Raw genomic sequence first — 16,669 nt, 5'->3', positions numbered from 1 at the left:
TGTTTATGGAAATCTCTCGATTACCCTAATATAGTAAAGTCTAGTGGATCATGGCCCTGAGATTTAGTGTCATATTTCCAGTGTTTCAAGTTGATCTATAATCCCCTGATAAAAATGATTTCAGTCAAAAGAGATTTTGTCATAAATCGGCATCAGTTTTCAAAATGAATAAAAGGTGGATTTTTCAGTCCCAAAGGGGGACAAATGTTTTCTTGAATGGTGGATCTGGACTGAGACGCGAGTCCTTTCCACACTTATATTAGGCTTAAAAGTTGCCTAGGGATTCCCAATAATGTTTTAGAACCCAGCGAGGTTCGGGATTACTTCGCGGCTGATCACCGGCTGTAATCCGTAGCGTCATAAAATGATTTTGATTAAGAATGGTTTTAAAATTTGTTTTGATGCAAGCAAAATGATGCCAACTCACGTAAGTTTTATCTCTCGATTATCATTGATTATGTCATTCCATTGCCATTCCTAAAGGTATATCTCGATTTATGCTTTGCGCTGTATTGTTTGCACTTGTTGAGCTTTTGGCTCACTTCTTGCTTTACCCTGATATTACAGCTAGCAGCCATGGTTAGATTCAAGCAGACTGCCCGTAAGACCTGTGATGCTGACGCTTATGTTCGAGCTCAGGTAGAATAAGTAATAATAGTTGTGTGAGGACTCGGTATTTGTAATCAGATGTAATAGTTGGTAGTGTTGGGCTGTTTCAAACCCTAAACTGTAAAGATCTTGGATTTTGGTTGTGTAATACTCTTTAAAATGATGTAATAGCTATAATTATTTTGCTATTTAAGTTGGGGGTGTGACAAAATCCTTTTAATCATGTTACCTTATACTCAATTCTTTCGGTATCTGGTGGATTTTCGGGAAAAATCACAGTGTTCGGATTTGGATTCTGACGATCTTTACATACACTTATATACCATATAGAGTACTAATAAGACCTCGGAATATTAATAAAAGAACTCTTACATAGTGTGGCATGAAAAGTTTTCTTAATCAACATAATCAGCAAAATCACTATTCATCAGTGTTTCAAAGATTCCAAAAATTGGGGTTATTACATATAATCTTGATGAAACAACTCTTGATGAAATTTATGGGATGCTCAAGACTCATGAACTTGAGATGGAACAAAGAAGTAAGAGAAATGGAAGAAAGTCAAGAACAGTTGCTTTTGTGGCTGAGGAGGAAAGTCCCAAAGAAGCTGCCTCAAGGAAAGGCAAGGGAAAGGCTCTAATCACAAAGTCTGATACTGAGTCATCAAGTTCTGATAGTGATGATGACTCAGAAACTGAAAGTATACCTGAGATGGACCCTGATGAGGAGAAAATAAAGCTGTGTGCTCTTATGGTGAAAGGAATCACAAAAATTGCATACAGGAGATTCAGAAGAGGAAAGAAGTTTTCTAGGATAGGTGCAAGTTCTGAAAAGAGGTTTCAGAAAATCTGAAGGCAAAGGAGGATAGTCTGACATAGGAGATTATTCAAATGTTAAATGCTACAACTGTGGTGAGAAAGGCCACATATCTCCAGATTGCAGAAAAGGGAAAAGTGACAAAGGAAAGGCTCTTGTCACAAAGAAGAAAAGCTGGTCAGATGCTTCAGATTCTGAGGATGAGGAAAACTATAACTTGATGGCAAATGCTGATAGCAGTTCTGATACTGCTGACTTAAAGGTACCTCAAACTACTTATGCCATTCATACTGATGATATTACTGAGTTGAGAAGATATCTTAAAACCATGTTCATTAGTTATAAAGATCAAACTTTAACATATAAAAGATCAACTTCTGAAAATCTTGCTTATAAAAAGAGAAATAATTATTTAGAAAAAGAGTTAGTCATGTTCCATCAAACTCAGAAAGATAGAGATGATGCCTTTTATGTTATGGATGAAGTGTTAAAAATGAATGAATCTCTAAAAACTAAGTTAGAAAAGGAAAGAGAGATTATCAGGACTTGGACTAACTCTGGTAAAGCAACTCAGGATATTCTTAGTAGTGGAAACTGGAAAGAGGGCTTAGGTTATGGAGATGGTAAGAACAGTAAGGGAACTGTAGAAACTGAGCCTATAGTTGTTAAACAAAAACCAAAGGTAAATCCTGTTAAGTTTGTAATTGCAAAGTCTGATATTGATAAATCCGAAGTTAAGGAGAAAGTAACTTCTGACAAACCTAAATAGGATAAGCCAACCGAAGTTAACATAGGCTTAATGACAAAGAAGCAGCTTAAGCATAAGCTGAAAGATGTTAAGAATGTAAACAAGGTAAAGCCACCTAGGAAAAATAGGAATGGAAAGGAAGGTCTGAACAAAAGTAATAATTATAAGCCTGTTCCTAATGCTCCTAGAAAAACATGTCATAACTGTGGAAATTCTAACCATCTGGCTTCTTTTTGCAAGAAGAATAAGAATATAAACTCCTTACCTTCAAAATCAGGAGTTAAGAGTCAGTCTGTTAGATATAAGCCACAAAATCCTTGTTTTAATTGTGGTAGTTTATGGCATTCTATTTATACTTGTAAGGAATATCATAGTTTGTACTATGATTATTATAAAATAAAACCTTCTGTAAAGAAAGTTAGCATTATTCCTTCTAGTGTAAGTTCTGATGCAAAGTTTGATATTGCAAATTCTGATAAGAAAACTGTTAACATAAACTCTGATGCTAAATCCGCTGTAAATGTTAACAAACTTAAAAAGGCCAAAGCATCCAAGCAAGTCTGGGTCCTTAAAACTAATCATTAGTGGTCTTTGTGATTGCAGGGCAACAGGAAGAACATCCTAGTTCTGGACAGTGGATGTTCATGACATATGACTGGAAATAAAGCTCTGCTATCAGACTCTGTGGGGAAAGCTGGCCCAGGTGTTTCTTATGGAGATGGCAACATTGGAAAAACTCTGGGATATGGCAATATCAATCTTGGGAATGTCATCATTGAAAAAGTAGCTCTGGTCTTAGGACTTAAAAATAATCTGCCGAGTGTGAGTCAAATCTGTGACAGAGGTTATCATGTGTATTTCTTTGAAGAACATTGTGAAGTTGTAAGAAAATCTACAGGCAAAGTTGTTCAGAAAGGATACATGCATGGTAACATTTATGAAGCCAAGCTTTCAACAAGTACTGATGGTTCTGCAATCTGTCTGTTGAGTAGAGCATCAATTGAAGAAAGCTGGAATTGGCACAAGAAACTCTCTCATTTAAATTTTAACAATATAAATGAACTAGTCAAGAAAGATCTAGTGAGAGGATTGCCAAAATCAATATTTGCTCCTGATGGCCTTTGTGATTCATGTCAGAAGGCAAAACAAAGAAAATCTTCATTCAAGAGCAAGACTGAATCATCAATTCTTGAGGCTTATCACCTACTACATGTTGATCTATTTGGTCTAGTGAATGTCATGTCTATTGCAAAGAAGAAATATGTTATGGTCATAGTGGATGAGTTCACCAGATACACATGGGTGTATTTCTTGCACACAAAAAGTGAAACTGCATCTATCTTGATTGATCATGTTAAACAACTGGATAAATTGGTCAAAGATTCTGTGAAGATCATAAGAAGTGATAAAGGCACTGAGTTCAAGAATTTGATCATGGAAGAGTTCTGCAAAGACCATGGAATAAAGAAGGAATTTTTTGCTCGTGGACCTCCATAACAAAATGGAGTTGTTGAAAGAAAGAATAGAACTCTTATTAAAGCTGCACGAACTATGCTTGATGAAGCAAAGTTGCGAACCTACTTTTGGGCTGAAGCTGTGCAGACTGCTTGTTTTACTCAGAATGCAACACTCATTAACAAGCATGGAAAAATACCATATGAAATGGTGAAGAAAAAGAAGCCAAATCTGAAGTATTTTCATGTATTTGGATGCAAGTGTTTTGTTTTTAAGACTCATCCAAATTTGATTTAAAAGCTGATGAAGGAATTTTTGTTGGATATTCACTTTCTACAAAAGCCTTCAGAGTCTACAATTTAAGAACAAGGGTTGCCATGGAATCTATCAATGTCTCTTTTGATGATAAGAAGATTACTGGACTTGAAGATTTCAATGATCATGATCAGCTGAGATTCGAGAATGAAGTTTTAAATTCTGATTTTGTAAATCCTGATACTGCAAACTCTGATGGATTAAACTCTGATGTTATTGAAACTGTGGTGACTACGCCTAAGAAAAATGCACATGTGCAGGGGGAGCATACTGAAGATCTAACCACATCTCAAGAAGCATCATAATCTACAACAGGCTCTTCAAGTTCTGATGGGCCAAGTTCTGATAATTCTGGAAACTCATGCTCTGATGTTTCTAGAAACTCAAATAATGAAGGATCCAATTCAGAGAGCATAATTTCAGGGGGAGTATCGGAAAATGTTGATGGAGATAGCATGGATCATGGGAGAGCATCCAGTTCTAGAGAAAACCTTCCATCTGCAAGGAAGTGGACTAAAGCACATACACCTGACCTAATTATAGGAAATCCTGATGCAGGTGTCAGAACTAGAACAACTACATCAAATGGATGTCTTTATCATTCTTTTCTTTCTCAAACTGAACCAAAGAAAGTGGAAGAAGCTCTTCAAGATGCTGATTGGGTGCAAGCAATGCAAGAAGAGTTAAATGAATTTGAAAGAAATAAAGTCTGGACCCTAGTGCCAAGACCAAGGAACAAATTAGTTGTAGGTACAAAATGGGTGTTCAGAAACAAAACTGACAGTGATGGCATAGTTACAAGGAACAAAGCAAGGCTGGTTGCAAAAGGATACTCTCAATAGGAGGGAATTGATTATGATGAAACATTTGCACCAATTGCTTGATTGGAAGCAATAAGAATATTTTTTGCTTATGCTACTCACATGAAGTTTAAAGTCTTTCAAATGGATGTGAAAAGTGCTTTTCTTAATGGAGAATTGGGAGAGGAAGTATATGTTGAACAACCTCCAGGCTTTATAGATCCCAGATTTCCCAATTAGGTCTACAGGCTTGATAAAGCACTTTATGGCCTTAAGCAAGCTCCAAGAGCATGGTATGAGACATTAGCTCAGTTATTTCTGGAAAGTGGATTTAACAGAGGAAATATTGACAAAACACTGTTCTACCTCAACCATGGAAAAGACTTACTTTTGGTGCAAATATATGTTGATGATATCATTTTTGGTTCTACAAATGACAGACTTTGTAAGATGTTTTCCAAACTGATGCAGTCAAGATATCAAATGAGTATGATGGGAGAACTTAACTATTTTCTGGGCCTTCAAGTCAAGCAGAATGAAGAAGGAACTTTTATTTATCAATCTAAGTACACCAGAAATTTGTTGAAGAAATTTGGAATACAGGATTATTCAAGTGCATCCACTCCTATGGCCACTACAACTAAGTTGGATAAGGATATTGGTAAATCAGTAGATATTACTGATTACAGAGGTATGATTGGCTCACTACTCTATCTAACTGCAAGTAGACCTGATATCATGTATGCTACCTGTCTTTGTGCAATATTTCAAGCAGATCTAAGAGAACCTTACTTAACAGCTGTGAAAAGAATTTTCAAGTACCTTAAGGTTACAGCTGATCTGGGATTGTGGTATCCTAGAGAATTAGACTTTAAGCTAATAGGTTACTCAGATGCAGATTTTGCATGATGAAAAATTGATAGGAAAAGCACAAGTGGAAGCTGCCAATTTCTTAGAGGCAGATTGGTTTCTTTGTTTAGCAACAAACAGAAGTCAGTTTCCACATCAGCTGCGGAAGCAGAATACATTGTTGCAGAAAGCTTTTGTGCACAAATTCTTTGGATGAAGAATCAGTTACTGGATTATGGTTTATAATTTTCTAAAATCCCTATTTACTGTGATAATCAAAGTGCTATTGCTATGATAGGTAATCCAGTTTAACACTCAATGATAAAGCACATCAGCATAAGGTACCATTTCATAAGGGAACATGTGGATAAAGGTACAGTGGAATTGCATTTTGTTCCCACAGATCAACAACTAGCAGATAACTTCACATGGTATCAAAACCACTATGTGAAGCTAATTTTACAATATTGGTAAATGAACTTGGAATGGTTTCAGGTTCTTTCTCTAAATCTGCTTAGTGTATGTTCTGATACATCAGACTTTATGATCAATATTTACAGATATTACTATCTTTGTGTATTCTGTACTTAAATTGAAAATTACTTAAGTGCTGATTGTTGTTTGATGTGAATTTCTAAAATCTGATAGTGATATGGATGTTTCTGTGACTATTCAATCCTATGAGGATAACTGTGCTAGATGCTGACCTAGTAATCTTTAATATACTAAAGATCCCATATTTGAAGTAATTATTTATGTGGAAATCTTTTAACACAAGCAAATTCTGATATTGAGCTTAGTTAAGTTTACTTTGTGTATCTTATTACTAAGTCAAAAACTAGAATAATGCTTCTTATTTGTTAAGTTCTGATATTAGTAAATCTGGTGAATGTACTAAGTGCTGATAAGCCTCACTTATCAAAAGAAAAAAAAGAAAAGAAATAAAAATCAGGTACTCCTTTGAGATCTAGAGTAAAAATGTGGAAGGGAAGACCCAAGTGCATTGCTGGTATTAAGTAATATGCATTAGAAAAGCAAAATAAAATTTTCTTGGTGACTTTTCACACTCTATAATTACTGGACTAATACTCTAATAACAGCATAAATTCTGATAAGCAGTCATGACTCACTTACACTGGGAAGCCACTGTAAAATAGAATTTCAAAAGATGCATAAAATGAGCACAAAATAGTTGAGGTGGACTAATGCATGAACTCATTCTAAAGTAGACTTCAGAATAATGACATATTTTAAGTAAAGTTCTTAGTTATGCCTTATTTCTAAGATGTACTGAAGTGAATAAGACTTTACTCTTTGTCTGATATTTAGCTTAATGCACACACTTACACTCCATATGAATAATGAAAATTACTGTGGTGATCAATGTTATTTTAGATGAACAGTTTATGTGTCAGATTGCATAAGTTCTGAGGACAAGTTCTGATGGAAGTTCTGATGATTAAGTTATGATGAAACCATATCAGTATTTGTGTTAAGAATTACAAGAATACACATTCACTTTTCGAGTTAAGGAGCCATATTCTGATAACTTTTAAATCCTGATAATAATCAAGTTTTGATGCTGTCGTGACAATATTTATTTACTTGGTTTAGTTTTGGTCATTACTTGAACGATAATATTTTTATAGAATATTGGTTAATGTGAGATAAAACAGTCATAATCATTATGGGTTAGTTGTTAACGTGTATGTCTTGAAAAACTGCATGCGCACAGTAATAATTATCATATCCTGTGCCCATTAACTCTGGCTTTAGATCTTTTACTGACTGTTATTATTTCCCATCAGTCTAGGGAGTCGAGGGTTCATTATTTTTACTTATAATGTTTAACCAGTCCTCGTGTCCCTTAGTATTCCATTGCCTATTTAAATGACTGAACATTCATCAGTAAAACCACATCTGGTCATTTCTCTCAAACAATGGCTCATTTTAGTTGGTGTTACAGCTATGGCACATAAACTGTGTTCATTTTTCAAAATGGAATTCCGACTTCATATCCTATCAATAACATTCCATCTGTCCTCTGGATTCAACTTCCAGAGAACATTAAAAATGATCTGTTGTTTTTCCAAAGAGAAGCTCATCTTCGTATTCTTAGACAGCAGGAGCAAATTATTCATCTTGCTGTTCTCTTTGTTGAAAGTAGGAAGAAGAATTAATTGTTATCCATCCGTTTCTCTTCACCGTCAGCTTTGTCAGGCTTCTTAGCTTAGGACTAAGGCTGTTGATGTTAAGAATCGTAGAATAGGACTATCTTGTAATTTTTGCAATGAATTAATAAATTTCATCGAATGTAATCTTCTGATATATTAATGAAATTTTCTTTAAATTGCAAGATTTGTTCTTTGTTTCTCAAATTATGTGACTATGCATATTGAAGTGCAATTTATTAATCTTTACTTCATCGACTTTTAACTTTATTTTGTGATGAATGTTTTGATTAAATTTTTTTAATTTGAGAAAACAATTGAGGAACAGGTTCCTATATCATAACCTATTATTGTAGAAGATGAGAAGGTTTCTTCTTAGAAAGATACTGTAACAGGGAGTTCTAGGCCCCTCAAAAGGCTTAGAAAATTAAATTCTGATGATAAAGCTCCTACAGTGTCTCCACCTTTAAGGAAATCAAAGAAACAGAGAGCTCATAGGGACATAGTTGAGTCAGATTTAAAAGATGTAGTGGAAGCAGCTAAGGAAGGGGATCAGGAATCTCTGATCTCAACAGAACCAATTTTTATTGAATTACTTCCTTCTACACAAACAGAAACTTCACAACCAGAAACTGCTCAAGCTAAGATACCTACACCTTCTATGTCACCTATAGTTGATCCAGTGCATACTGAAGAACCAGGTACAAGTGCTGAAATTGATATTCATAACCTGATTGTGCCTGAGGTTTTGTAATTGGAAGCTCCACCAGTTTAACTCACTCCACCAACAACATCACTTTTGAATGTTGATCAGAACCTGGATGCAGATCAGAATTTAGAGGAAAATGTTGAAGCCTCTATAGCCTCACATACTGCTATTTTATAAGAGGATGCTGATACTGCAAGATCTACAAGTTATGATGCTACTAATGAAGAAACTACTGGTGAAGCTGCTGGTAATTTATATGCTGATGCAGCTTGTCCATCAGGACATGCACCTTAACAAACTGTTCATAAAGCTGATTTAGTCAAGAAGTTTGTTACAGGGGAAGCACCAGTACCTTGGAGTGAAACTCCTAGAGGAAAGGAGTGGACTAAAGAATGGAACTCAGTTAGCTTTATTCCTTCTAAAAAGATTCTTTCTGAGCATCTTGCAAAAGCTGATGAAATGCTGATAAATGATGATTTCAAGGCACAACTGAGAGTTACTGCATTGAGTACAAGGCACCTTCAAGGTCAACACTTAATAACTTATGACAAGGTGAATAAAATTCAAGAAAACTTAATCCAGCAAGATATGAATGTGAAACTTGAAAATAATAGATTTTTCAAGCCAGCCTTTGACAGAATTGCCTACATTGAGAAAACTCAGGAGAAGCAACAAGCTCAAATAGAAGAAATTCTGCAGAATCAGGCTTCTCACCAAAGTCAACTCAATGAGATCCAATTCTCAGTGGAATTGCTTGTCTCTCTTCTATTACCTGCTGATGCCAAAAAGGGGGAGAAAGTGATTAAGTCCAAATGCAAATCTATTCAAACACTGAAAGGAAAGGATGATGGAAATGACGACCAGGGAAACTCTGATAAGGGTAGAGGTCAAGGTCAAGGCAAAGGACTTTCGTCAAGTAAAACTAGAATTACAAGTCAAGGAACAAGTTCTGATACTGGGAGAAGAATAAGTTCTGATACTGGTAAAAGGATAAGTTCTGGTGGATATCTAGAACTTGATGAAGAAATTTCAAAGAAGTTATTTCTTATAGAAAATCCAGGAATGGACTTTGAGAGCCTAAAGGAAGAAGAAGCTAGACTCAAAGCAGAAGGTGTCAAGACAAAATCTGAAGCTTCTGTTGTTGAAATGAAATTTCCAAAGCCTAAGGGTATTGTGATAAAGGAAAGAACAAGTTCTAAGGCAACCAAGGCCAAATCACAAATGGAAATTGATCCAAGGTCCAAGGGCAAAGAAAAGGTTGATGAACCTGTAAAGGTTTATATGCCAATTATGGATGAAGAAATAATTGATGAAGAAGCAGATGCTAATCTTACTCTGATGCATAAGAAGATTTTTCAAACAACCTCTGACATGGCTCATGTTGTTCAGAGTCAAGATTTAGTAAGTTCTGATATGACAGTAAAGCAAGCAACCTCTGACATAGCTCAAGTTGGCTTGATATCAAAAGATAAGGAAAAGGAAACCCCTGACATTGCTCATGTTAAACTTTCAAAGATACTCCTACCAGGAATCACCAAAGCTAAACAGACTCAATCTTTGAAGACTGCAACAAGTGGTTTTGAAGCAAGAGTTGTTACAGGAAAGGAAGCAAGGGATAAATCTGGGTTGGGTAGTTCTGATGAAAGAAGAGTACATAGCACTACCAATGATCCAACTTCCTTAAGTGAACCACGTGTTGGAGCAACTCCTGAAAGATTGAATCGACTTGAATCTGTACATATGGTTTACCATACCTTCTTAAAAGAGCATATCTTGTTATATTTTATGACAGATGGAAGGGTATACCGAATTAAGAAAAATGCTATACCACTGAAGTATTTTGAGGAACTAGAACATGTTCTATACCGACTTCGAGTGAAAGACAGATTAACAGATAGTGCTGCAGGGTATTTAAAGTTTCAAATTCAAAGATAGAAGAAGCTTTATTCTGTAAAGTCTGACAGCATATACTGTCCCAAGTACAAAGATCACAAGGGTGATATTTTCGATATGAAGCCTAACTCTGCTAGGATTATAACTACTTTTCTGGGTTATAAGGCTGTGGAATTCAATCTAGAGTCTGACAAGGGATATCTGATTAGACTAGATCAAGAGATAAGAAAAGCTAAGATAAATGATCTCAGAGCAGCTATTTTTCAAACTGGAGAAGATACAGCTGAATTGATAAATGCTAAAAGGAGGACGGTCAATGAACTTGAATATGCAGAGAGATGTTTGTTGAAGAACTATCTCAGGACAACTCCTGATATCAAAGAGATCAGAAGAAATTTGAAATTGAAGCCAAGACAAAGATCTACAACTACTTAAAATTTGAAGTTTATACAGACTGAAGCAGTTATAAAAAGTTAAAGATGGTAAAGCTGAAAGGACTGTAAGTTGTAGTTATCTAGTCAAATTCTCATGCATTTGTACTTAATATTTTTGACATCATCAAATATCTATTGAACTTGTATATTATGCTAATTTACAAGTTGAGGGAGATTGTTAGATATATTTGATAATGTCATGTGTAATATGATTTGTGTTTAGTTTTCAGATCTTACCTTACAAGACAAATCAATACTTAACTGGATATCAGCACTTATACTGAAGACAAAACTTTAGATATCAGAATTTAAGTTATCAGAACTTAAGGTTCAGAAGATATTTATCAAGAGATAATATCAGGACTTAAGATGACTTTCAGATAAGGCAGGCGACTGATTTAAAGGAAAGAAGATCGAGACTAAGACATAAAGAATTGTGCATGAAGAAGGAATTCTATGAAGAATAGAAAACATGGAAGAAAAGATAACTAGTTGATATATTTTAGGAAGCATAATTATATTCTATATCAATTAGAAGATTATCTTGTAACTGTGTAGTATATAAACACAGGCATAGTGTTTACACTATAAGTGTTACGATTATCGAAGTTATTATTTTTTGTAACTCTAGCAGCTCTCGTGATAATTTTTTCATCACTGAGAGAGGACAGTTCCATATTGTAACAGAGTTTATTGTGTTGAATAAAATCTGTTTTATGCTACTTAAGTTCTTATATTCGATTTAATTGTGCTAAACACTGTATTCCCCTTCTACAGTGTGTGTGACCTAAAAAGTGGTATCAGAGACTTCTGTTAACACACAAACAGTTTAAGATCCAAAATCAATCATGTCTGAAGAAGAAACTCCAACCAAGCCCACCAAAACTGAAGAACCTCCAAAAACCATAACTCATAGTCGATATGAGACTATAAGAGTTCCCATGTTGAAACCTTCTGAGTATTCCATATGGAAAGTAAATATGGCTATGTTTCTGGAAGCTACAGATCCAGAATATTTCGACAGGATTTATGAAGGACCACATATGCCAACCAAACTCTCTGTGGAAGTTGCAAGTCAGCCAGCAAATTCTGTACCAAAGGAGAAAAGTGATTACACTGCTAAAGATATCTCATCAATTGCAAATGATGAAAAGGTACTGCATAGTGCCATAGATAATGTCATGTCAAACAGGGTAATTAACTGCAAGACTGCAAAAGAGATATGGGATGCTTTGGAAACAAGGTGTCAGGGAACTGATTCAATCAAGAAGAACAGGAAGACGATACTCACTCAAGAGTATGAGCACTTTGACTCAAAGTCTGATGAGTCATTAACTGATTTATATGACAGATTTGTCAAACTCTTGAATGATTTGTCAGTAGTTGACAAAGAGTATGATATTGAAGATTCAAATCTTAAGTTCCTGTTAGCTCTTCCTGAAAGATGGGATTTGAAGGCCACAATAATAAGAGACAACTATAATCTTGATGAAACAACTCTTGATGAAATTTATGGGATGCTCAAGACTCATGAACTTGAGATGGAACAAAGAAGCAAGAGGAATAGAAGAAAGTCAAGAACAGTTGCCTTTATGGCTGAGGAGGAAAGTCCCAAAGTAGCTGCCTCAAGAAAAGGCAAGGAAAAAGCTCTCATCACAAAGTCTGATACTGAGTCATCAAGTTCTGATAGTGATGATGACTCAGAAACTGAAAGTATACCTGAGATAGACCATGATAGGGAGATGATGAAGCTGTGTGCTCTTATGGTGAAAGGCATCACAAAGATTGCATACAAGAAATTCAGAAGAGGAAATAAGTTTTCCAGGAATGGTGCAAGTTCTGAAAAGAAAGGTTTCAGAAAATCTGAAGGCAAAGGAGGAAAGTCTGACAGAGGAGATTATTCAAATGTTAAATGCTACAACTGTGGTGAGAAAGGCCACATATCTCCAGATTGCAGAAAAGGGAAAAGTGAAAAAGGAAAGGCTCTTATCACAAAGAAGAAAAGCTGGTCAGATGCTTCAGATTCTGAGGATGAGGAAAACTATGCCTTGATGGCAAATGCTGATAGCAGTTCTGATACTGCTGACTTAAAGGTACCTCAAACTACTTATGCCTTTCATACTGATGATATTACTGAGTTGAGAAGATATCTTAAAACCATGTTCATTAGTTATAAAGATCAAACTTTAACATGTGAAAGATTAACTTCTGAAAATCTTGCTTATAAAAAGAGGAATGATTATTTAGAAAAAGAGTTAGTCATGTTCCATCAAACTCAGAAAGATAGAGATGATGCATTTTATGTTAGGGATGAAGTGTTAAAAATGAATGAATTTCTAAAAACTGAGTTAGAAACGGAAAGAGAGATTACCAGGACTTGGACTAACTCTGGTAAAGCAACTCGGGATATTCTTAGTAGTGGAAACTGGAAAGAGGGCTTAGGTTATGGAGATGGTAAGAACAGTAAGGGAACTGTAGAAACTGAGCTTATAGTTGTTAAACAAAAACCAAAGGTAAATCCTGTTAAGTTTGTAACTGCAAAGTCTGATATTGATAAATCAGAAGTTAAGGAGAAAGTAACTTCTGACAAACCTAAACAGGATAAGCCAACCGAAGTTAACATAGGCTTAATGACTAAGAAGCAACTTAAACATAAGCTGAATGATGTTAAGAATGTAAATAAGGTAAAGCCACCTAGGAGAAATAGGAATGAAAAGGAAGGTGTGAACAAAAGTAACAATTATAAGCCTGTTCCTAATGCTCCTAGAAAAACATGTCATAACTGGGGAAATTCTAACCATCTGGCTTCTTTTTGTAGGAAGAATAAGAATATAAACTCCTTACCTTCAAAATCAGGAGTTAAGAGTCAGTCTGTTAGATATAAGCCACAAAATCCATGTTTTCATTGTGGTAGTTTATGGCATTCTATTTATACTTGTAATGAATATCATAGTTTGTACTATGATTATTATCAAATAAAACCTTCTGTAAAGAAAGTTAGCATTATTCCTTCTTGTGTAAGTTATGATGCAAAGTCTGATATTGAAAATTCTGATAAGAAAACTGTTAACATAAACTCTGATGCGAAATCCGCAGCAAATGTTAACAAACTTAAAAAGGCCAAAGGATCCAAGCAAGTCTGGGTCCTTAAAACTAATCATTAGTGGTCTTTGTGATTGCAGGGCAACAGGAAGAACATCCTAGTTTTGGACAGTGGATGTTCAGGATATATGACTGGAAATAAAGCCCTGCTATCAGACTTTGTGGAGAAAGCTGGCCCAGGTGTTTCTTATGGAGATGGAAACATTGGAAAAACTCTGGGATATGGCAATATCAATCTTGGGAATGTCATCATTGAAAACGTAGCTCTGGTCTTAGGACTTAAACACAATCTGCCGAGTATGAGTCAAATCTGTGAAAGAGGTTATCATGTGGATTTCTTTGAAGAACACTGTGAAGTTGTAAGCAAATCTACAGGCAAAGTTGTTCTGAAAGGATACAGGCATGGTAACATTTATGAAGCCAAGCTTTCAACAAGTACTGATGGTTCTGCAATCTATCTATTGAGTAGAGCATCAATTGAAGAAAGCTGGGATTCACACAAGAAACCTTCTCATTTAAATTTCTACAATATAAATGAACTAGTCAAGAAAGATCTTGTGAGAGGATTGCCAAAATCAGTATTTGCTCCTGATGGCCTTTGTGATTCATGTCAGAAGGTAAAACAAAGAAAATCTTCATTCAAGAGCAAGACTGAATCATCAATTCTCGAGCCTTATCACCTACTACATGTTGATCTATTTGGTCCAGTTAATGTCATGTCTATTGCAAAGAAGAAATATGCTATGGTCATAATGGATGAGTTTACCAGATATACATGGGTGTATTTCTTGCACACAAAAAGTGAAACTGCATCTATCTTGATTGATCATGTCAAGCAACTGGATAAATTTGTCAAAGATTCTGTGAAGATGATAAGGAGTGATAATGGCACTGAGTGAAGAATTTGATTATGGAAGAGTTCTGCAAAGACCATGGAATAAAGCAGGAATTTTCTGCTCCTGAAACTCCACAACAAAATGGAGTTGTTGAAAGAAAGCATAGAACTCTTATTGAAGCTGCACGAACTATGCTTGATGAAGCAAAGTTGTCAACCTACTTTTGGGCTGAAGCTGTGCAGACTGCTTGTTTTACTAAGAATGCAACACTCATTAACAAGCATGGAAAAACACCATATGAGATGGTGAAAAAAAGAAGCCAAATCTGAAGTATTTTTATGTATTTGGATGCAAGTGTTATGTTCTTAAGACTCATCCTGAACAGCTATCCAAATTTGATCTAAAAGCTGATGAAGGAATTTTTGTTGGATATCCACTTTCTACAAAAGCCTTCAGAGTCTACAATTTAAGAACAAGGGTTGTCATGGAATCTATCAATGTCTCTTTTGATGATAAGAAGATTACTGGACTTGAAGATTTCAATGATCATGATCAGCTGAGATTCGAGAATGAAGTTTTAAATTCTAATTTTGTAAATCCTAATACTGCAAACGCTGATGGATTAAACTCTGATGTTATTGAAACTATGGTGACTACCCCTAAGGAAAATACACCTGTGTAGGGGGAGCATACTGAAGATCCAACCACATCTCAAGAAGCATCAGAATCTACAACAGGCTCTTCAAGCTCTGATGGGCCAAGTTCTGATAATTCTGGAAACTCATGTTCTGATATTTCTGGAAACTCAAATAATGAAGGATCCAATTCAGATAGCATAATTTCAGGGGGAGTATCATAAAATGTTGATGAAGACAGCATGGATCATGGGGGAGCATCCAGTTCTAGAGAAAACCTTCCATCTGCAAGGAAGTGGACTAAACCACATACACCTGACCTAATTATTGGAAATCCTGATACAAGTGTCAGAACCAGAACAGCTACATCAAATGAATGTCTTTATCATTCTTTTCTTTCTCAGACTGAACCAAAGAAAGTGGAAGAAGCTCTTCAAGATTCTGATTGGGTGCAAGCAATGCAAGAAGAGTTAAATGAATTTGAAAAAATAAAGTCTGGACCCTGGTAGTGATGGCATAATAAGAAGGAACAAAGCAAGGCTGGGTGCAAAAGGATACTCTCAACAGGAGGGAATTGATTATGATGAAACATTTGCACCATTTGCTAGATTGGAAGCCATAAGAATATTTTTGGCTTATGCTGCTCACAAGAAGTTTAAAGTCTTTCAAATGGATGTGAAAAGTGCTTTTATTAATGTAGAATTGGGAGAGAAAGTATATGTTGAACAACCTCCAGGCTTTGTACATCCCAAATTTCCCAATCATGTCTACAGGCTTGATAAAGCACTTTATGGCCTTAAGCAAGCTCCAAGAGCATGGTATGAGATATTAGCTCAGTTTCTTCTGGAAAGTGGATTTAACAGAGGAACTATTGACAAAACACTGTTCTACCTCAACCATGGAAAGGACTTACTTTTGGTGCAAATATATGTTGATGATATCATTTTTGGTTCTACAAATGACAGACTTTGTAAGAAGTTTGCCAAACTGATGCAGTCAAGATATTAAATGTGTATGATGGGAGAACTTAACTATTTTCTGGGCCTTCAAGTCAAGCAAAATAAAGAAGGAACTTTTATTTGTCAATCTAAGTACACCAGAAATTTGTTGAAGAAATTTGGAATGCAGGATTGTTCAAATGCATCCACTCCTATGGCCACTGCAACTAAGTTGGATAGGGATATTGGTAAATCAGTAGATATTACTGATTACAGAGGTATGATTGGCTCTCTACTCTATCTAACTGCAAGTAGACCTGATATCATGTATGCTACCTGTCTTTGTGCAAGATTTCAAG

This window comes from Apium graveolens, chromosome 8 (assembly GCF_009905375.1).
Source record: "Apium graveolens cultivar Ventura chromosome 8, ASM990537v1, whole genome shotgun sequence".
NCBI lineage: Eukaryota > Viridiplantae > Streptophyta > Magnoliopsida > Apiales > Apiaceae > Apium > Apium graveolens.
Note: the sequence above shows the minus strand (reverse complement) of the source record.